The 23,463-nt window shown below is 44.6% G+C and overlaps 1 pseudogene; it reads right to left on the reverse strand.

The window, feature by feature from the left end:
- Positions 1-15,533, reverse strand: part of LOC101842796 — a 45,847-nt pseudogene extending 30,314 nt beyond the window's left edge.
- Positions 15,534-23,463: the final 7,930 nt, after the last annotated feature.

Below are 23,463 nucleotides of genomic sequence, written 5' to 3' on the forward strand. Positions count from 1 at the left end.
CGAAGAGTGATGAGAGGGAGGGAGGGAGGGAGGGAGGGAGGGAGGGAGGGAGGGAGGAGAGAGAGAGAGAGAGAGAGAGAGAGAGAGAGAGAGAGAGAGAGAGAGAGAGAGAGGCTGATGATGATGAGATGGCTTAGTGGGTAAAAGGTAAATGACTTTCCAACAAGCCTGACAGCCTATGTTCAATTCCTGGAATTTACATGATAGAGAGCTCTGACCTCTATATCCATGCCATGTCATGAATGCTCATGCATACACACACACACACACACACACACACACACACACACACACACACACAGACATACAATCAGTAACTGGATTTAAAACATTTTAAATATAACTAAAAACCACATTTTATTTTATTTTTTTGGTTTTTCAAGACAAGGTTTCTCTATGTAGCCCTGGCTGTCCTGGAGCTTACTTTGTAGACACAGGCATTCCTGGAATGCAGAGAGATCCACCTGCCTATGCCTCCCAAGTACTGGGATCAATAGTGTGTGCCACCATTGCCTGGCTTAAAACACACATTTTAAAAATCAGTATCTTGGTATTAAAGCAAATGCACTACCTGGGATAACTTTTCACTTTAAAATAATTTGACATTGAGCAAACAGTTTTAAGAATTGTACCAACAAGCTTGGAGAGGTGGCTCAGTGGTTAAGAGCACTGATTGCTGCTCTTGTGGAGAACTCAGGTTCAATTCCCAGCACCCACATGGTGGCTCAGAGCTATTTGTAGCTCTAATTAGAGGGGATCTGATGTTCTCTTCTGGCCTCCACAGGTACCAGACTGGTATACAGATACACATGGACACGTATAAACATAAAATAATTACAAAAATATAGAAATAACTTTTTAAAAAAATCATAAAGAGTATGGGCTAGAGAAGAGAGATGCCTCAGTGGGTAAGGATATTGTCCACCAAGCCTGATGACCTGAGTTTGATTCCTATGACCCACAAGGTTGAAGGAGAGAACCAACTCCAGTAAAGCTGTCCTTTGACTGCACTCTCGAGCGTGCAAACAACACACACACACACAGACACAGACACACACACACACAGACACAGACACACACACACACAGACACACGCACGTGCTCATACACACACATAAATGTTTAAGAACTAGATCAGGAATTTATGGAAATTCTTCATTTAAATTCCCCAGACACTAACCCCTGCCACACTCACTTTTATGAGAGAGGAAGTTATAGACAGGATGTCCTTTCCCTCCTCAGCCTGACAATACAGGATTCCTAAGATAGTCTCTTACATAACTACCACACAACTGTCAAATTCAGGAGGTTAATAGTGAAAACTATCACCTAATCTAAAGACAGACATCATCTACCACCTGTCAGTGATCTTAAATGCACCCTGCTTTGCATTGAAAGAATGTCATGTTAGGGCCATAGCCAGAGTCACACACATTGCATTTATCACTTTGGTCAGAGACACCTTCTTAGTCCTTTGAGCCTTGATGTTTTATGGACCACAGGCCAGTTATTTTGGGAGATGTCCTCCAGCTCAGGCTTATCTGATGTCTCCTCGTGATTAGATTCAAATTTTGTGTCTTTGGCAGAATGGCCAGGGAGTGATGCTGTGCACGGGTGGGGTATACTGGTCTCTTGTGTTGCTGGGATACCAGCTATATCCCCAGGATAAACTAGTGTTCCCCAGGCTTCTAATGTTACTGTTCTGCTTTTTGTGCTTAGTGTGCTGTGTGGAGATGCCTTGAGATTGGAAATATCCTGGCTCTTTACATTTATTTATTTATTTATTTATTTATTTATTTATTTATTTATTTTGGGGGGCATGCATCACAGCACTCATAAGGAGATCATAGAGCAAGCTGTATAAATCACCTCTTGTAACACGAAAAATAAAAAACCAGAGACTGGCACTCGGGTTCAAGCTGAAGATCAGAGAAGCAAGAAGTCGGCCACTAGCTCTTACCTGTGCCTCAGACTGAAAAGCCTGACTCTCTCTCCACAAGCTCTCTCCCTGAAGCCTCAGACTGCTGCCTCACCTCAACATGTCTGAAGATTAAATTTCAAAATGCAGCCTGAGACACTGGGATCCTGTATTTTATATACCTCTCAATGGCTGGGATTAAAGGCATGAGCTCTAATTCTCTTTTAGAAGATTCACTCTTGTTGTAGGCCAGGGTGGCCTTGAACTCAGAGAGATCCATCTGCCTCTGTCTCATGAGTCCTTGGATTAAAGGTGTGTACGACCCACTGCCTGGCTTCTATAGCTAACTAGTGTGGCTGGCTTTGCATCCTGAACCCTCAGGCAAGCTTTATTAAATCATCAATAATATATCACCATAATTTTCCTTCCACATTGTGAGATATACAAATAACAATATGGGCTCTGGGGGGTTAAACTTGGCTCATTAGGCATGAAGACAAGTGCTTTCATGCCCTGAGCCATCTTTCAGGCCTCATCAAAATTTTATACACATCTTAGCATCCATAGACGACTCTATTGTTGTTGTTATGGGTTGTTTATCTCTTCGTTTTTTGAGACAGATCTCATGTTGTAACTCAAGCTGGCCTACAATGCTCTATTTAGCCTAGGTTGGTGCCAAATCACCCATTTTCCTATTAAATCCTCCCAAGTGCTAGGATAAAAGATGCACACCACCATGCCTGGCTTCATTTACAACTCTCACTTGAATTAAGTATTGATGTGACACTTGTCAAATAATTAGTGTCTAACTGCAACATGCAGTCCACATTGATGGTTGATATTCTGTCATAAGAATGTGTCAATGCATTTATTTATATCAGCATGAATTACATTATGGTTTTACTCACTGGGGTTGTGTAATCTGTCACTATCAGTATTTTATATGCATATTTTCTCAGATTAACCTGGCCACTGTGTGTTTTTCACACACATTATTTCTGAGTATTACCTCTTTCTCTGAGATAAGGTCTTCTGGGCTCAAAATGAACATACTCCTGAAGTCAGTCTGAATATACTTTATAAACCTCAATATGTTTTATAACTGTTCAATAAATACAGTAAGTGCTTAAAACATACTCTTGACCTTTGCCCTTATTAGTTAATCAATGGACTAATTTTCATCCATTAAGGTAGCCTGGTGTGGGTTACTTACAGATATAAAAGTGAATCAGCATAGATCCTACAAACTCTCAGGGATAGCACACATCTGGCTGCAGAGTATATTGTAGGTGGCATTACAATACTGTAGGTGACTTTTCAAATAATGGCATTAATGATTAAAAAAATTCACTCACTACCTCATAGAATTCAAAAAGCCTGAGCACTCAATATGTGAAAACCTTAAGAGGTGAAGTTTCAGAATTAGTAGAAGAAAATGAATTTTAAGTATGTTCAGAATTTAGAGGTGCTATAGGATTTCTTCCATAACTGACAACGTATCTCTTCAAACCACACATGCTGGGACTTGAAATCTCCAGGGAAGCACGGAGTCGGCAGGGTTGAGCCTCATGTTTGCATCAGTGAGCTGTGAGAAAGGCAGAGGCACTCTGGTGCCCTCCGCCCCTCTGTGTCTCCTGACCAGTGAGTACCCACCGCTCTGCTAGGCCTTCCTTCCCTTGAGAGCACTAGACGTTGCACACCCACACACGCCAAATCTGCCGGTGTCATCACCTGGAACTTCTCCGACTCTAGGACTATGAGAAATAGAAATTATCCATTCTAAAGTAATGGGACTAAGACAAACGTTGAAAGTAAATACAAAATCACTGCATCTCTTGGTAGACTGTTCTTACATGGGTTCTTACCTTAGCTCACTTTGTGGTTTATAAAAACTACTACGCACTGAGCAATTTACACAGAGCAGAAATTTACTCATCACAGCCCAGAGGCGAGGCAGTGCAAGACCATGACACCAACAGGAACTGACCGGAACCTTCTAGCTGTACCCGCATAGGGCAGAAGGCGGAAGAGCAAGCTGCTGGGATGCTGCAGGAAGCCATGATGGCGGGCCTCCCTGCCTTGCTACCTCTTAAAGGCTGCCTCGTCATCCTATCACCTGGGTAACATGTGGGGGGACACATTCAAAGCAGAACAACCCTCTCAGCAGTATCAACTCCCCCCTAAAGCTTCCTCATCTGACGTCATCTTTGGATACCAGCTGATTTTCGTCGGGATACTTCCATGGAGTCTTTTCTCAACCCTCTGTAATCAATATTGGTTGTCATGATTCTGTATATTCCTATGAGGAATGGAGGACTAGAAGTTTTGTTCTTAAAACTGAATTTGAAGTTTTCTTTTAATAATCATGTTTTGTCATTTACATTTATTGTTAAACCATTTGAGCTTGTTTATTATATTTTGCTTGTTTTTTTCTATTAATTCTACTGTTTGCTTTTCTAGATTTCTTGAATTTACTATTTGTGCCTCTTTCTTGGAATTTGGGCAGTTTGTCTGTTCTGCCTACTTTGTTGATAGGCTTTTCATTTGGTCTGGAGAGACAGCTCAGCAGTTAAGACTGGTTGCTGCTCTTCCAGAGGGCAGCACCCACACTGCGTGGGTCATAACTACCTTTAACGCCAGCTCCAGAGGGTCTGACACCTTTCTGACCTCTGGAGGGCACCCAGCTGCATGTGCACAATGAAATTTCTTTGTTTGAAAATACTTTAATAAGACTTCCATATAATCCTGTTATGTAGGGTCTTTAATTTTATTTCTGCTTCTACTACTATATATGTCTTTTCTATTTCTTTCAACATAGTCAAAGGTGTAGCTGGACTTTGGGCCAGCAGCTCACAAATAATAACACAGAGACTTGTTTTTAATTATGGAAGCTTGGCCTATAGCTTAGACTTGTTCCTAACTAGCTCTTATAAATTAACCCATTTATAGTAACCTACATTCTGTCCTCTTCCATCTTGCACCTCCTGTTTCCTCCCCATCTTTCCTGGTGTCTCCCTCTCATGCCTAGATTTCTCCTCCTAATTCCTCTCTCTGCCCAGAAATCCTACATATACCTCCTGCCTAGCTATTGACCGTCCAGCTTGTTATTACACCAATCACAGCAATACACCTCCACACAGATGCAAACATCCCACCACACAAGGGTTTATAAATTGTGTGGTGGCCTGGGGTTGCACTCTTGTAGTCCTAGTGCTGAGGAGGTGGACTCAAGGGGATTTCTGGACTTGCCAGCCAGTTAGTCTGGCCAAATGGCTGCCCTTTGTGTTAAGGGTTGGAGACCTTGTCTCCAACAATAAGGTGGGGAAGTAATTGAGGAAGATACACAATGACAACCTCTGGCCTCCATAATTATACACATGCACATGTATGCACATCCACACACACCTACACACACACACACACACACACACACAGCTACACGCATACACCACAGAGAAAAAATAAAGGCATTCCCACAAAAGCAGAAAGTGAACTAATTCAATATTCTCCACTCACTAGAGAAACACTATAGTAAATCTCTCTAAACTGAAAGCAAGTGATTTCATATTGTTACTTAAATCCAATCTTCTGTTTGTTTAAAGCAATTCTTACAACTGTATCATTGCATTAATAAGTGCCTATGAAAATAGCAGAAAATGTTTCTTGGAGCCATTCAGCATTAATTTAAAATAGATAATGCTTAAGCTAAAGATGTACATTAAAACATACAAGGTTAAAACATCAAAATAAAAGCATTTGCTTAACATAAAAAGGCAGTATGGGGGGAGCAGCAGAAAAACACCATGAAACAAGTAAAAACTGGCAAAAGTCTCTCCAATTATGTGAATAGTAAATACAGTAGACTTGGGTGAACACTCATATCCAACAGGAGAGATGATAAGCATGAGTGTTTTAATTTTTATTATTATTGTGCACGTGTGTACATGTAATCGCAAATGTGGAGGTTATGGGACAGTCAGCAAGAGTCATTTTTTTCCTTCCATCTTGTGAATCCCAGGGATAGAAATGAGGTTGCCAAGCTTAGTATCGAGTGCCTTCCCCTGCTGAGTCTCGCCAGCCCCAGAATGATGTTTTAAAAAAGAAATCCCGAGGGACATCACCTATTGTAATGAGACCGCTGGTCACATGGCCAGTCTCATTTTGGTGACACTTCAGTCTTCACCAATGACTTGGAAACAGGATGGGCACACAGGTGGCAACCACATTCGAGAAGCACAAAGAACTGTTGTTGCCGCCCGCTGCTCCCTCGGCTTAGCTCCAGTGGGGCGCCTTAACTTGCTTTCTACCCTTGTTTTATTTTCAGCGCACTGGCACTGCCATCTTTAAGAATTTTGTTTATTTTTATAAGTATGTTTTCTAGCAGAGGTGTCACTTACAGGAGAAGTAAAAGAGAGGCATGCTGCTAAAATTTAGAACCTTAACACCTCGATTCTTGGGAATGTTCCCGATCAGTATGATACAGGAGTAAGATCAGAGCCAAGTGAGGGCCCACAAAACTGGACAGACTCTGTCGTTACTGCCGGTACCTTGTCTTGGTTACTTTTTTCTTTTTTTCTTTTTTTCTTTTTTTTTTTTTTTTTTTTTTTTTTGGTTTTTTCGAGACAGGGTTTTTCTGTGGCTTTGGAGGCTGTCCTGGAACTCGCTTGGTAGTCCAGGCTGGTCTCGAACTCACAGAGATCCGCCTGCCTCTGCCTCCTGAGTGCTGGGATTAAAGGCGTGCGCCACCAACGCCCGGCGGTTATTTTTTTCTTATTGCTGAGATAAAATACCCTGACAAAAGCAACCTGAGGGAGATAGGGCTTATTTCAGCTTACAGTTTGAGGTCAGTCCTCTGGGGTCCCACCCTGGCAGCAAGAGTTTGAGACAGAAGGTCACACTGCATACCCGAGACAAGAGTTTGAGACAGAAGGTCACACTGCATACCCGAGACAAGAGTTTGAGACAGAAGGTCACACTGCATAGCTGAGACAATGAACGATAATGCCCTGCTTGCCACCTCCTTTCTGTTTACTCTGCTGGGTAGAATTCTGCAGGCCATAGGAAGGCATGCCAAGGCTAACCGAATTGAAAACTCCTGCACAGGTGTGCCCAGAGGTTTGCTAGGTAGGATCCCAGATCCCAGCAGGCTAATAACCACTATTAAACACTGTCTGAAACACGGAGAAGAACTAATCTGCTTTTGGTAGTAAGATTTTCCAAAAAAGTAAGTCATTCCTGGCAAAGTTTCAAATCAACAAAGTATTGTCTTCTCTTTATTTTCAAGGTATTACATTCTGGGAAAACTCATGGGCTAAAATCATATAGTGTCAAAGAAATGGATCAACAAATAAAGGCACTTGCTGGCAAGCTCGAGGGCCCGTGTTCAGTCCTTAGGACCCACATGGTGCAAGGAGAGAAATGACTCCTGCAAGTCGGCCTCTAACTACCACAAATATACCAAGATGTGTGCGCGTGCGCTCACACACACACACACACACACACACACACAGACTAAAATGGTGAATTTTGAGTTATACAAAATGGTTTTTAAGTTATGTTCTTAACATTCTACACACTGGTGCATAGTTTTCATTGATATTCAATTTAATAAAAATGAAAGTTCATCAGTCATGGTGGCTTACATCTGTAACCCCAGCACTTGGAATGTGGAGGCAGGAGGATTATGTTTTGGGAGTCAGCCTGGGGTGTTCTAGATCGGTCTCAGCTACATAGGAAGATGCTGACTCAACAAACAAGTTTAAAACAGCTTCTACTTCAGCCTTCAAGCTCAATGAACCAATGAACCAATCTAGTTCGTTTATGCACAAATAAAACCAGTTCCCGTAAAAACCATATCACTTCCATTTATCCTTTCTCTGATGCTCTGTGAGGTTGAACTAACAATATTTTCTTAAACAATTAATATTTAACCATCATGGGTAATTAAATTCCTTTAAAATGTAAATTATCTCAAATTCAGTATATTTGTTTCAAGCTTATTAAACAGCTGCAAGACTGATACACTCATTAGGTTCACTGACCATTTTTGGGGGACGGAAGAGGCTTGAAACAGGGTCTCTGTAGTCCAGGCCAGCTTCACGTACACTGGAACTGGAGTTATAGACAGTTGTGAGATGCCATGTGAGTGGTGGGAATTGAACCCAGGTCCTCTGGAAGAGCATCCAGTGCTGTTAACCACTGAGCCATCTCTCCAGCCCCTTGGCAGTTGCTTTTAAAATTCCACAAGAATTGAGGAGCTGGAGAGACAGCATCAGATCCCCTGATACCATAGGCAGCTGCCTGATTTGGGTGATCAGAACTGAACCCAGGTCTTCTGGCGAGCACTCTTAACCAACAAGGGAGCTATCCGTCTTTCCAGTAATCAAATCAAGCATTTTAAATAACAAGTGTGTATGATTTTTCATGATTAATTAAACCCTTGGTCCTAAATGTCACAGAGAAACATTAATCCGTAGTTTAGTTATCATCTGTACTTTATCATGATTGAGCTTGTTTAAGTAGCAAAGTCATCTCCTTAATGGACCATTTGAGGCTGTTGAAGGTCTCAGCCTGTGACTGGTACAAATTCAAGTTCAAAGTCCCAGTTTTGGTCTGAGACTAGGATTCACTTCATTAATTCCATCTTAAGGTCATGAGGATTGAAATGACTAGAAATCTTATGACCTGGACTGTGAGTCACCAAAGCAAAACCTCATTGGTCTCAGTCAAGTTTAGACATCATGGCTAGCGGTGGTGGCATAGGCTTTTAATCCCAGTACTCGGGAGGCAGAGGCGGGTTTGGGAATCTTCACTATCACCTCTTCTGTGATCCCATGCTCTTTATTCATTTTTATTCTTTTCCTCTCTCACTGACTACCTCTGTATGCATTTTGTTAACACAGTGTCCACTGGACTCTCTAATGACGAGCAATGCAATGCTCCTGAAATAACAGTCACATTGATGAACTCCTAGGAAGTGCCTCGAGCCCTCTTACAATGAGGCTGTGCTCTTCTAGGCCCTTGGAAAGCCCAACAAAAGCAAGCACAGCAGAGCCAGCCCTACTGCACTCTAGTGGAACAGTGCCACCCACTCTGTGTCTGGAACCACACTATGAATGAGGAAACTCTGGATGGCTCCAGGGTCCCAAGACAGGAAATACTGTGGCGTTAACCAGACCCTCCCAGGACTTGTTATGAACCATGGGTAATGCTAAGCCTTGCTTGTCTTTCCCAGAATCCTAGCAGCACCCCAGTGTTGGCAGGTGGTGATCTCACACTCAGCCTTCTGCCCTTTGTCCGCATCTCACAGTTAGTAACTATAGATCTGTGTTCTAAAGTAGTTGTATGTTCCTGCCTCGCTGGGGTGGCACGTCAGTCCCAGCATAATGTGAGATGAATGTTTGGGGGAGAGATCATGGGAAATTCTTGTGGATCCAAGCAGCTGGCTGGCTGCCTTTGTTCTGTCCCTATGGCTGCTACATTTCTCCAGTATCTGTAGTCTGAACCAAACCCACACCAAGTGTCTGGAGTCAGAGTCATCTGGAAACACGTGTTCCGTGTTTGCTAAAGGAAAATGGGATTAGATGTCCCCCTAAGTAAAAACTTTGAGATGCCTTCCTGCAGGGCCACCTATCCTTTCCGTGACAGACCACTCCAAGAGCAGACCCAGCAGATGGCCCACCAGAAAAGCCACAGGGCCCCAGTGTTTACACATTAGTCATAGGGCAGAAAAATAAACAGGTTTATTTGGGCGTTTTGCTTCCTGGAGGACAAGACCAAGGCCACTATAATAAATAAAGTCAAGGTAAGGGCCTCAGTTGTGGCGGCCCACATGTGCTTTACTAATAGGTGGTCTTTGAGGTCTCAAACGCTCAGACCAGTCCTTGTGGCTCACTGTCTCCTCCTGCTGCCTGCAAATCCAGATGTAGAGTTCTCAGTTCTTCAAGAACCGCATCTGCCTGCAGACATGCTTCCTACCGTGATGACAATAGACGGAACCTCCTAACTGAAAGCCAGCCCTAATTAAATGTTTTCCATAATAAGAGTTGCCGTTGTCATGGTGTCTCTTCACAGCAATATAAACCCTAACTAAGCGAGTTGCAGCAAATTGGGGAAATCTCTGCTCTGGGTTTTATTTAGATATTATCTGATGACATTCTTAGGTTTTTTTGGTCAGTGAAAGTTGGTGATCTATTAAGTTTATTCATTCTAAAAGGATTTACTTGGTAGTCACAGGATGTCAGGTTAGATACAGAAGTGGGCAATGACTAGCTATTACCTAGGTTAAATATATACAAGCTAACTAACCTGGGTCTGCAACATTGTAACTCTCACAAATAGAAAGTTCTGTCTGTTGACAACCAGTCAATCAACCAAGTAAAATCTTTAACACAAGTGTGGCTTCTTTCCCTGGAAACCTCAGTTCATAGGGTTTTTATTTGGGCACAATTTATGAGTGTGCATTCTAATGCAGTGTATAAAAATATGAACCAGGTACCCAGCTTTGAGTCTCGGGGGAAACTTGTGTTGGTGACCCCTGCTGATGTTTAGGGTGAAGCTTGGTTGGTGATGTAAACTGCTGTGGGTGGTTTCCACAGATCTATCTCTTAGTGTTGGCTGTATTGGAAAAAGGGTAGAAGGGATATTTCTTGGTTGAGTTAAATTGAGCTGTTAGGGCTGCTAATGTACTGGACACTTCCTTGATGGACCTGGACCAGTTTCTATTATCACACGAAGTGGGAGCCAAAGACAGATGCTGAAGTTGGGGTACGTGACCATCTCAGTGGTACTTCAACGACCTAGAACAAGTCCTATCTGATACTGGAGACTGTGTGTGTGTGTGTGTGTGTGTGTGTGTGTGTGTGTGTGTGTGTGTTCACAAAGACCAGAAAGGGTGTCAGATCTCCTGAAACTGGAGTCATAGGCTGTAAACAGAGTTTCCTGTCCCAACTGCCTGCTTCCTTACCTGGTAGCTGCTTCCAAATTACCACATAGAGACTTAGTATATAAATGTTCAGCCAATAGCTCAGGATTATTACTAGCTAGCTCTTACATTTTAAGTTAACCCATATTCCTTATTATTCTTGCCAAGAGGAGGTACCTTTATTAGCATGGCCCATTCATTTCCTTCTCCCTTTGTATCTGGCCGGTGACTCCTGACTCTGCCCTTCTCCTTCCCATCATCCTTAGTTTGGTCTCCCAGCCTATACTTCCTGCCTGACTACTGCCCAATCACCTTTTTATTAAATCAAGTTGAGTGACAAATCTTTACAGTGTACTAGAGAATTCTTCCACAGCAACCGGCTGCCTGACATGAGTGCTAGGAACTGAATACTAGTCCTAACTGCAGAGTCATCTCTCCAGCACTAGTGTCTTAGAGTTACTACTGTTGTGATGAAACACTATGACCAAAAGCAACTTGGGGAAGAAAGGGTTTAATTTGGCTTGCATATCCTGAATCACAGTTCACTGAGGAGCCCAAGGGAAGAACTCAGAGCAGGAACTTGGGGGCAAGAACTGAAGTAGAGGCTATGGAGGAATGCTGCTTATTGGCTTATTCCTCATGACCTGCTCATCTTGTTTTCTTGTAATAGCATCCAGGATCACAAACCCAGGGATGGCACCACCCACCATGGGCTGGATCCTGCCACATCAATCTCTAATTAAGAAATTGCCCTACAGCAGCAGTTCTCAACTTGTGGGTCTCAGTCCTTTTCACAGGGGCTGTTATGATTCATACCAGTAGCAAAATTACAGTTATGAAGTAACAATGAAAATAATTTTATGGTTGGAGGTCACCACAACCTGAGGAAGTGCCTTAAAGGGAAGGTTGAAAACCACTGTCCTACAGGCTTGCCTACAGCCAGATCTAACAGAGGCAATCTCTCAGTTGAAGTTCTCTCCTCTCGGTAACTCCGTGTCCATGTCCGTGTGTGTGTGTGTGTGTGTGTGTGTGTGTGTGTGTGTGTGTGTGTGAAATGACATCACTAGTATTTAATAGGGAACACACTGATTCTATAGATTGCTCTGGTTGTAATAACATCCTAGCAGTGTTGACTATTCTAACCTGTGAACACATCTTTCCATTTGTGTGTGATATATTATTTTCAGTCCAGTTTTCACTACAGAAACGTTTATCTCTTTCATCATTCCTAGGTATTCTGTAGCTATTGTAGATGCCATTGCTTTTTTGACTTTTGTTTTGGGTGATCCACTGTTGGCATTCACCAGCCGTGCTGATTTTTGTAAGTCGATTTGGTACTTCATAGCTTTGCTGACTTTGTTCTAATAATAGGACTTTAATGGGGTCCCTGGAGTTCTTCTTTATATAAGATCATGGTGTAGAGGGCATGAGGCCCTTGCCTTGGCTGGGACTACTTGAACACTGTTTAATAAAAGTGGTGGAATTGGGAGTCTTTACTCTTCCCAGTCCTTAGGGAGATATCAGTCCTTCCTGGTTCAGTATGTTAGCTGTTGGCTTGTCACATGTGGCTTCTATTATGGGAGATTTATCCTTTCTTTTTTATTTGTTTGTTTTTGAGATAGGGTGTCATTAGGTAGCTAAGGTTGGCCTGAAACTCGCTATATAGACCAAGCTGGCCTCAAGTTCACCATCCTACCTCAGCATCCTTGGTGTTGGGATTACAAGCATGGGCCATTGTACTGGTCAAGTATTTTCTTCTTGTATCTAATTTGCCCACATTTTCGTAATGAAAGGATGTTGAATTTTATCTAATGCCATTTCTGCATCCATTAAGAATAACACGTGACTTCTCTTCTCCATTTATTTGACTGGTGTGTTGCATACTAAATAAAGCTCTGATACAAAGATCCCAGACTGAAAATCAAAAAAAACAAACGAAACCATGAGCTTGGAAGTCAAAAAACCTGCCAGTCACACATTCCTTTTTTTGAAGATTTATTTTACTTTTAATTATATGTAATGGATGGGGAGGGTATGTGCACGTGAATGCAAGTGCCCTTGGAGGCCAGAGGCAGTGGGGACCCTGGAGTTGAAGTCACGGGTGTTTGCAAGCTGCTCAACTTGTATGCTTAGGCCCTCTGCAAAAGCAGTTCTGAACCAGTGAGCCATCTCTCCAGCCCTCCCCCCACCACCTCAGTCACTGGCTCTATGCAGTTGCTGGCTAAGTGCTTAGCCCTTTAAAGTAAGGATAAAAAAATGCATCTGTGAGAACCTAACTGCAACAGACACAGTTTTGATTCGGGTTGTGAAATAGGTATTTGTGACCATGAATACCTTGGGGGTATAATTGGTGCCACTGAAATGTACACTCACAAATAGTCTAGAGAATTTCCCATCATACAGGTTTGACATATTTCTGTGTGTGCCTCATAAAACCTTGGGGGAGAACTCAGCAAGAAAACTCACAAGAAGGATAAAAACGGAAGGCTGCCATAAAGAGTCGGCCTGGGGTGGAAGACTGTGGTTGGAAGACAGTCATTGCATTTTGCAGGAATGCCTTGGATCCTGTAGCCAGAACCCTTTGTGGTCTCTTGGCAACAGCGGAGCTCACAGAGAAAAGCCGGACATGCAGAATTAGCCATGCGGAGGCTCTCAGGGCTTCAGGATGAATAGTGCTTAGGCTTGCAACTCTCAAAAAGCTTGTAAATGGAGCTGGGTGAGACCCAGTTCACTCCAGCTGGTCACTAGTTATTGTGCCCAGCCAGCACTTAGTGAGCATCTGTGGACGGTCATTAGGGGTGGTAAGGGTTATTCTATTTGTAGCCTTCAGACAAAAGGTCAAGTTTCACTTCCCCAGCGCCATAGCTTGGCAAATGAAAAGGCTGATGTGAACCAGTGCAATTCCTATTCTACCTGCGCTTCCCACCCTGCCTCACCTCAGGAGCCCTTCACACTGTCGCCACAAGGGCTGGACTCTGCCTGAGCAGTGAACTTTGTGTGGTGCCATTGCCGTGTTGACTTCAGTAGTAGCAGCAGTCAGTCCCGAGCCTAGCCTGTCCCGTCACAGGTGAGCGGTTTGGGCTTAGAACTTTAACCTGGAGATTAAAGTTGGAGTTAGGAAGCAGTTTCGTTGCTGGCTAGTTACTTTCTTCCTGCATGATGTCGGACAAAGCATGGGACTTCTCCTGGGCCTTCCCAGTGTCTTATTTCTTACATTGTATGATGCAAGCAATAGTAGGACTTAGTTCATGGGGGTTTATGATAATTAAACTGGCTCTGATGCCCGACTCTAGTCGGGCGATGATGGTGGTAGTGATCTCTTTAATTCTCCTTACAGCTTCCAGGTAAGCCATGCTGGTTTTGCCAGTTGAGGTTTTGGAGTTGTTACTGCCAATGTCTTCCTTGAGCTACACGAGCAAAGAGAACGATTTACTGTGGATGCATCTCACCAGTCTGATGGGGGGCACACTCAGTGCTGCTGGAAGCTGCCTTGCCCCTGTGTCTGGGCCACCTGACTCTTCTCCCCCCACCCCTGCCCCTACTCTCTGCATGGTTCTTTCTCTTCTTCAGTTTCTCCAAAGACTGATCTCCAGAGCATAGACTAAGCCTTCATCCCTCAGCTGGAGACTGGGCCTGATTTTATACCAAAAAGGCAGGCCAGAATCCAAGCTTAGGTTTGAGATCCCTTGGACTCCCTACTGAACCAGACATACTTGGTTTGCCAAAACCAAATAATTTATTTAAACCATGGGGGTGGGGAACTATTGGTGTACAGGGTAGGAATATCCAAAAGGACCAAGGGGCAGTTAGGGGTATCACCACCCAGCCAACCATTGTGGCTCCTCCTTCCAGACAGAGCCAAAACTGATTTCAAATCAGTGGCGCTCTTTTTCTGTCCCTAAGTACCTTGGGAATACTGTCCCCTGGCTGAGTGTCCTGGCTGTGACATTGTAGCACACACTGCCCTCTCCCATCCTTCCTCTGTTCCTACCTCTGTCCCTCTTTTCTCTTCATCCAGGAGGAAGGGTTTTGTCACGGGTTTGTGACTTAGCATTTTCAGCTGTCACTCCTCTTTCCTTCCGGCCCTTGACTATTTCAGACACATTCCTGGCCTCTTTGGCATCTGTTCCCTACCTGTTGGTCTCTGGTTACTTGGTATGAGTCACCGACCCATCCCCAATTAGCTGAAAATTGATGCCCGCCTTCATGGCTTCCTCGGTCTCCTACATCCTGAAGATTCCCAACCCACTCTTCTGAGCTTCAGGCCCCTGGGCCTCTTCCCATTGTCCTGTGAGAATGCTCAGGACTCAATCCATCAAAAACAAAAGCAAAACAAAACAAAAAGTCCTTAACTTCCCTTGTTGATGCTCTCAGTGAGTGATATCAACATCTATTTAATCGTCCAGACTTGAAACTTCAGATGAACTTCAAACATGTCCTTCCGTTCCTCAGCCGCCCCCCCACCCCATGCAGGAGGAAGAGTAGACAAGAATTCAGGGTGATGCTCTCGGAATGTTTCTAAGATCCTCACCTGCTCTCCACCCCCACTTTCTCTGCCCCCTGGTCAGGCTCGCACTCCCTGCCTGGCCATACAGGCTGCTCCCCTTGGGCACTGTTTCTCTCTACCCTGGTGATGTCATCTTTCTGGAGGATGGTCCCAGTTGTTTTGTCTTCTTTCTCAGAGGCTTTCATGGTCCTCACTTGCCTTCCAGCCCCTCCAGACTCACCCCCTATCCCCCCCCCCCCACTCTGCTATCACTGCCTACCATCTCTGAAGTCTCATTGGTCACCTGCAACTCTCTGAGAAGCCTTGCAGCTGCTCCTTATGAGTTCCCCTTTCTCATCTCTGAGTACCCACAGGCCCCCAGGGCAAGCACAGGTGTCCTCCCCTTCACCACGAGGCCTCCCCACTCCAGGCCTGACCAGCCCCAGGCATGAGTGGAATTAAGCTCGTTTTCTCTGTGGTCACCACATTGTGTTCCTGTGGTGTGTGCTTGCACCATATCCCATTGTTGAACCTGCTGAGAGTGAGGGCTTCGTTCGTTTGTTTCAGTATTTCAGTATTGCACAGTGCCTAGATGCTAAGACGCGTAATTGATGTCCGTTAGAGCACTGATGGACTGATTAACGGAAAGTTTTATAATATTCTCTCTGCAAACAAGGAGGTTGCCTTGCATGGTCCTTAAAGGAGTTGGACACTCTAAAATGCCATCGTTTGGTACTTCTGATAATCTTTTCCCCCATCCCTGGCACTTTCCTCCTTTCTCCAAATAGTTATGAGGGTCACCCGCATGCCAAGCTCCAGGCTGCTGGCCCTTGGGGTGATGCGCAAACTTCTGCTTTCAAAATGCTTGCAAAAGGGGCCGCTTCCTGGATGCATGGATACGAACCCTGACATCCAGACATCTCTTGGAGGGCGTTTTTTTCAACTGACAGGTCTGGTTCCTTGTCTCCTACCAATTTGTGTGCAGTGGGTCTCTGCTCCCAATACTTTATGGGTCACTCCCTTTGCTTCTGGTCAGTGCTGCAAACTCTAAGTCACTGTCACGTTATAGAATGAAGCCACTCCCATGGGATGTAGGAAGGAGACTGAGGAGGCAGGCCTCTTCCCTTGACCACCAGTTCCTTGGGCCTTACAGCTGTGCAGCCATCAAGGACATCTTTTAGAAGAAGGTCAGAACAGCTTAGGGCATGGGCTTGGACGAAGTCCTTAGCCTTAGCACCTGCATACAGAGGGCTCAGGTTTAGCATCCCTGCCCTCACCGTAGCGCCCTGGATCTGCTTCTTTTGTTTCCAGGACTGTATAAGAGAACTGTATTCCCTCCCAGAAATCACATTGCCCAACTCCCAACCCCCATGTAGAACCTTGCCTTGGCCACTTGCTTTGGGGTAGAGCTCCAAAGCGCCAGCCAATAGCTACCTATCATCACCTAAGTTTCTGGGTGGCAGGTTCTGTGTCAGGGAGGAGTAAGGGACCTCTAGGATAACTTCCTTTTCTGTATTGTTCCAGCATGCCTGTCAATCATCCCTGGCCATCTCGGGGGTGGTCTATGATAACAAATGCAGGTATCCCTATACTGGGTGGTATTTTTGGAACAATCCAGGAGATGGAAACCCCGTGGAAGAAGGGAAATGTTCCCCAATTGCCAGAAGGTCTTGCTTACCTTTGGGGGTCACTGAAGACTATTCCTAGGTCAGAGAGTTCTTTTTCTGCCCTAGGGCCAGCCAGTATAATGAGAGACCCAAGGACCTCTGAAGGGCAGCTCTGGGCGGACCAGGCCGGTATGATCACTTTTGAAACATCAGTGTCTGTGGTGCAAACCTAGCACTTACTAATGACTCTTCTTCTCTGCTACACTACACCAGACACACAGCCACTTGTAACAAAAGCCTCTGCTGCTCTCTCTTCTCCACTAGCGAAGCCTACACAAACCCTGTTTGCTGTCCTCCAGAACACATCCCACTTGGATCTCCACCTTGGCACTCTGCTATGCTTCTCTGTACCCCACTATGATACTGGAGAGCCTTACTCGGCCCACATTATCCACTAGCTCCACGTTTCTGAACTGACCTTCTTCCCGACGTGGGTTTGCAGTTTGCAAACAAACAGTTGCAGCACTTCTTATTGAGGTTGATGTGTACACCCAGAGAGTGGCAAAAACTGTGAGTCACTTGTACCTTCTCAGCAGAGGTCAAGCCGGGGCTCAGCTTCTTGATTTAGCATCCTTCTGTGAAGGTGTGCCCTTTTGTGATGTGTTTAGAGCCATAGTTTTCTCCTTTTTGTGCTTATTGTCACTGATTTCACTACCGAAACAGCTCCGAGGGCTGTGCTGAAGCACTGTTTTGAGATGTTAGATCATGAGTACCTTCCAAAGAGCACGTGCGCGCATGCCAGGCAAGCTTTGTTCAGACCCGAGAGCTCTGAGTTCACTGCCGATGAGACACGGTACACTGAGTGAGATCATTGATCTGCAATGCGTAGAACTGTGTAGTGCTTCTCAGTTGATCAAAACACTGGGATGGGAAACTAACCTGGGTTTCCTCTACAAGCAGCCTAAAGCATTTGCTACTCCGTGCCTGTGGTGACTTTACTGAAAGTGACTGTCAACAGTGGTGAGAATCAATTTGTCATCAGATTCAAAGCAAGAATGAAAATTTAATGAGGGCCAAAGTTGCCTATGTTGTGGCAACACCAGTCAGATAGGGTCTCAATAAATACATGAGTGAATGAATGAATGGATGGATGGATGGATGGATGATTTAGAAGGCACTTTAGGCATCCTCATTTTCTTATATTTTCAGTCATGAGCCCAGCCTTTAATGCTGAGCCATCTCTCCAGGCCAGACATCTTCATTTTCTGATTGAAACTGAGGAGTCCTTCAGTCATAACCTAGGTAACACAAATCACAATCGTATTTGGCAATATCTGAGACAGCTGCTGTAGAAATCACAGCATTTCCAAATCATGTTGCATTGTAGACATCTTGAAATATAGTTTATGTTTCTGAGGTTTTCATATTTTATAGTAGACATTTTGCCCACTACATGATAGTATCACATTAAATTTTCATTAAACAATTTGGAGTCACAGATCTTTAAATGCCCCTTTTGATTTAAGTTTTTGTGATTGTATCTCTTTTTAACATTTATTTTGTTTGATGTGTACTGGTGTTTTGCCTGCATGTATGCCTGTGCGTCGGTGCATGCCCTGGAGGCCAGAAGAGGACATCAAATACCCGAGCCACATTTTGTTTGTTTGTTTGCTTGTTTTTTGAGACAGGGTTTCTCTGTATAGACCTGGCTATTCTGGAACTCACTCTGTAGATCAGGCTGCCTCTGTCTCTCAAGTGCTAGGATTAAAGGTGTGTGCCACCACTGCCTGGCAGAGAGACATATTTTGGTCACTGAATATAGGTGACTTCTTGTGACAACTCCTGGTTTCTGTTTTCAGCATTTTTAACAGTGCCATTAAAACATCCATAGGTCTGCCCAGACTATCAAAGAAGTTCCTGGCACAAAGGCACCTGTGGACCTTAAACTGAGTGTGACGGCTCATCCCTGTGATCCCCGCCCTTGAGAGGCCCAGGCAGGACGATTGCTGTGAGGTCCAAGGCAGACCTTGTGCTAAAACTAGTTAAAGAAGTTCAGCCGGGCTGCCGATGTCAAATCTGCATTGAGGTCACATGCCCAGGGTCATGAAGCTCCTTGGGCAGAATTTAGATCTACAGCAAAATCTACCTGCTGGTACCCATTAGCTAGCTCATTCTAAGGGCTCCTCCATGAGGGCTGCTCCTCTGTGCCTCCTCTCAGGCAGCTGGAAGAGCACTGGGCAGGCAGATTGCAGCGGCCCCTACAAAATGTGTCCAGTGTTAAGCATGTGTCCACTCTTCTCAGGGGCTAGACCAGTGCTTCTGATGCTTGTGACCCTTAGTCCCTCATGTTGTGGTGACCCCCCCAAACATAAAATTATTTTCATCGTACTCCATAACTGTAATTTTGCTACTGTTATGAATTATAAATATTTTTGGAGAAAGAGGTTTGCCAAAGGGGTCATGACCTACAGATTGAGAACTGCTGGGCTGGACAATGGCACTTCCAAGTTTAACCTAGAGACTCACACGGTCTGTAAATTGTTATTGAACAAAGATTAGTGAAGGACAGAAATTGAATAAGAACTTAGAAATCCTTGTAGTAGCCTGAATCTAATAATAACACAGGCTTGAAGCTTGCACGTTGCTCTGGTTTAGATGTGGCTTCACCAGAGGTTCCTGTGTTGGACCCCTAGGAAGTAGGGGTGGTGGGAAGTTCTTAGCTCACTGTAGAAGGTCCTTAGAAGGGGGAAGGCAATTGACGCTCCTGGGGGCCCCCAGTTAATTTTCATGATAACTGTAATAAAAGCACTATTGTGATTGGTTACTCCTCAGCTTCATTGGCTTCTTGTCCTGTTGTGTGACCCTCCGCTCCTGTGCATGTTCCCATTATGGCGATGTCATCTTCACAGGGTCCTTGCTGAGCCAGAAACAGTACCCTGGGCCTCCAAAACACCGAGGTGTGTACATTTCTTTTCTTTATTTAATTAGCCTTTCTCGGGTATTTCATTAGAGTAGACAGCCTAATACATGTAAATGCCTGTTTGAAATTTTATTTTACAAAATCAGTGTTCTTTGATGGAAGGGACAATTTTAAAACAAGGACTGAACAACCACACACACACACACACACACACACACACGCACGCACGCACGCACGCACGCACGCACGCACAAGATACTGGGTTTTTTCCACTTAATGTTTGTGAGTCACCACCAGGGGGAGGACAGTGGGCAATGGAGAGAGCAGGAGACAGACAGGGTAAGAAAGGGCAGGACTCTGGATAACAGATGAGTAAGATTCTGGTGAAAGAAGAGACCACCATCAGTCTGGTGGAGCCGGAGAAGGTCCAGGAAGCAGGATGAGATGAAATGTTTAGAGCAACATTCGCAGGTAGAGAAGGTGCTGCTTGGGTACTCCCCAAAGGGGAGCTCCACGCAGTATGTGCTGTGCAGCAGAAGCTGGGATGTAAGGAGTGGAGGGTGCAAAGCTGGACAGAGGAGGCAGCCCTCCGCCTCTGCAGCCTGTGTGTGCATGCTTGTGTCCTAGAGGACCTGGACCAGGTAGAGATGGTATGGAGCCTGGAAACACTTGCTAGAGCTACTTATAGATACTGAGGGAAGGTGCCGAAGATGCAACACTTTTCCAGTGAGTTGCAAAGAGCCCTTTACCTGTCCTGGATGGGGTGAAATACCTGAGTTTTCAACAGTAATGTTCATCATGCCAAATTAAATTTAAATTTTTCTTCACACTGCCTCTTTCAGAGAAGAAAGTTTTCCTTTTCTACCAGAATGTACAAATGTTCAGATCAATTTCCACACCTGGGTGAACATGGGCAAGGATGGGCATGAACGAGGAATGTTCTGGAAGAATAGTGTGTTTCTTTTGGCACCCTCCCTTACCCTCCTCTGTTTATCTGGAGTAGATCAGACCTACAATGCCTACATTCAAGGAAGTCCAGGGATCTGTGACTGTCACCTTGATATGACAAAAGAGACTTTGCAAATGAGATTGAACAGGGCTCTTGAGTTGAGTATGACCCTGGACTTCCTGTGAGGAGTTCTGATATACAGAAGGAGTCAGTTAATCAACACCAATACCCTGGTTTTAGTCAGGTAGAACAGATTTTAGGATTTCAGACATCCAGAACTATAAGGGACTAAACCTGCCATTCTTTTAAAAAGGATTTTTTGAGATTATAATATAGTTACCTCATTTCCTCCTTCTCTGTTCTCCCTCCAAAGCCTCCCATGTACCCCACCCCATAGCTTCTTTTCCTTTAATTGTTGTCACTTAGGTGTGTGTGTGCGTGTGCGTGTGTGTGTGTGAATTCCTAAATACAATCTGTTCTGTCTGTATAGTGTCACTTGTATGTACGTTTTCAGTGCTGACCATTTTGTATTGGTAAGCAGTTGGTGTGTTCTTCACCTTATTCAGGGATAGGGAAGTCATGGATCTTGGAGGAGAATCTACAATATACTAAGCCAGCATAATCCCTGACTACACTCTAAATATTTGTCCTTATACCCACAGAGAAGTAGTTCTAACCCCTAATCAAGGAATTTCCTCTTGCAACAGAGACCATTACAGAAAACCATAACCAATCAGAATACAGTGCTGTGGTTGTTAGATTATTTAAGAAGCTGTTGAGAGACAGGGTGGAAAGAGAGGCTTGACCTTAGGCAGGACCATGTGTATTCACAGTAAGGAGCACTTTTGTCATCCACCTGTGCAGATGGCCCAAATGCCTACAAAAGAAGATGGGATGTGGCCCCCACAAGGGCAGAAATGACTTCCATAGTCCAAAGGGGAAACTGGGAAATGTAGTCTTTCAACAGGAAACCATTAGTGGTTCCCAGTCCCACCCGATACACCTGCAACACAACTCCTGCACCTAGGGTTCAGAGGCCATTTCTGAAGAGAGAGCAGAAAGGTTGTACGAGCGAGAGGAACAAGAAGTTTGATGTGAGTCTGTGTCTCCTAGAAATGTCAGAAACTACACCGTGAAGTCTCACCAACATGACTGCCTAAATATCACCTGAACAAGGATGACAGCCATAAACATGCTAGTGTGGATGGGAGAAACCTGTCATATTTTTAACCACTAAGATTGCTCTGATTTGTTATAGCAGACACAGGGAACCTGCAAGCCACGCCTCCTCTAAGCCACACCTCCTCTAAGCCACGCCTCCTCTAAGCCATGCCCCCTCTCCTCCATTCTCTTGCTCTCATATCTGTAGTGGAAATTAGTTATATGTGGCCACAGAGCCGTCGAAGAATGGTCGCTGCAAATAAGGTGCTGATTTTCAATTTTATACCATTTTAATTAATTTTTATTTTAATAGACACATGTGTTTGTTGGCTGCCCCACCAGACAGTGGTATGGATTTTACTACAATAAATGTAGAGAAAAGTCAGGGGATTGAGATCAATAATAGAGTACTTGCCTAATGCGTGGTTCTATCTCTTGCCTCAGGATAGGTAGAACCCCAAAACAAAACAAAACAAAAAAGCAAAGAACTGAAATATAGATGCCATGACAGGCTGTCACAGCACATTTTATTTATGACCACCAGAATGAAGTGGATATGAAAATAAGTCTTGCTTTCAACCAAACAGCAGGGCTGAATGTGTAGCTCAGTGGGAAAGTGCATATTTAGCATGGGTTACACACACACACACACACACACACACACACACACACACACACACACACACCACAGCAGTATCTTTAGTCTGTCTGTGCTCATCGGGCCCCTTAGTAAGAGACCTGGCCAGGAATTCAGAGTTTTTACCTTAAACAATCATGGGGAGAAGAAAAAGAGCTGCTGTCCACACCGAGCATCAGCAAAACCTGTGAATTAGGCTTTCTTTGCCTGTATTACAAGCAAGGAAGAGCAGGACTGGGGAAGTGAGGAGCTTGTCCAAGCAGAGAGGCATTTGGAGCAGTTCTGAGGCCAGGGATCCTGCTTGGAACCTCTGAGCTTCCTCAGTCTCCTGGGCATTGTCTTCCTCTCCTTGGACACAGGGTTCCTGGTCCTCACACTGTCTCCCCTCCAGACCGAGGACTAAGCAAGGGAACAGCTGTGAACTGGGAGGGGAGTTCTCAGAGCACCAGCAGTGCCTGCTACCTGAAATGATTCTGCACTCCTGTGATATTGAAAAGGCTTTAAACTTTCCATTTCAGCATTGCAGGAGGCCAGCGCAGCCCGATCATGGAAAAACCGATATCGGTTTGGAAAGGTTATCGTCGTTCTTCTAATTCCAGTCGACATTAAAAATGCAGATGCTTGCTATTTAAATACAGCCACCAGCCACCAGCTGGGAGTGCTCAGGACAAGGTAAACCACAGCGGGCTGTCATCTCCCACTGAGGCTTAGCGGGAAGGAGGCAAGGGACACCCAGAAGGGCCTATGTCACACCAAGATGCTGGTGTCACCTCCAGCCCTGCGCAGGCTGGGTCCTCAGAAGTCACGCAGTTCCAGTCAATGAACCAGACATCCATTCACTAGGTCCGGGACCTGCTGGCTT

This window comes from Mesocricetus auratus, unplaced genomic scaffold (assembly GCF_017639785.1).
Source record: "Mesocricetus auratus isolate SY011 unplaced genomic scaffold, BCM_Maur_2.0 Super-Scaffold_100014, whole genome shotgun sequence".
Taxonomy (NCBI): domain Eukaryota; kingdom Metazoa; phylum Chordata; class Mammalia; order Rodentia; family Cricetidae; genus Mesocricetus; species Mesocricetus auratus.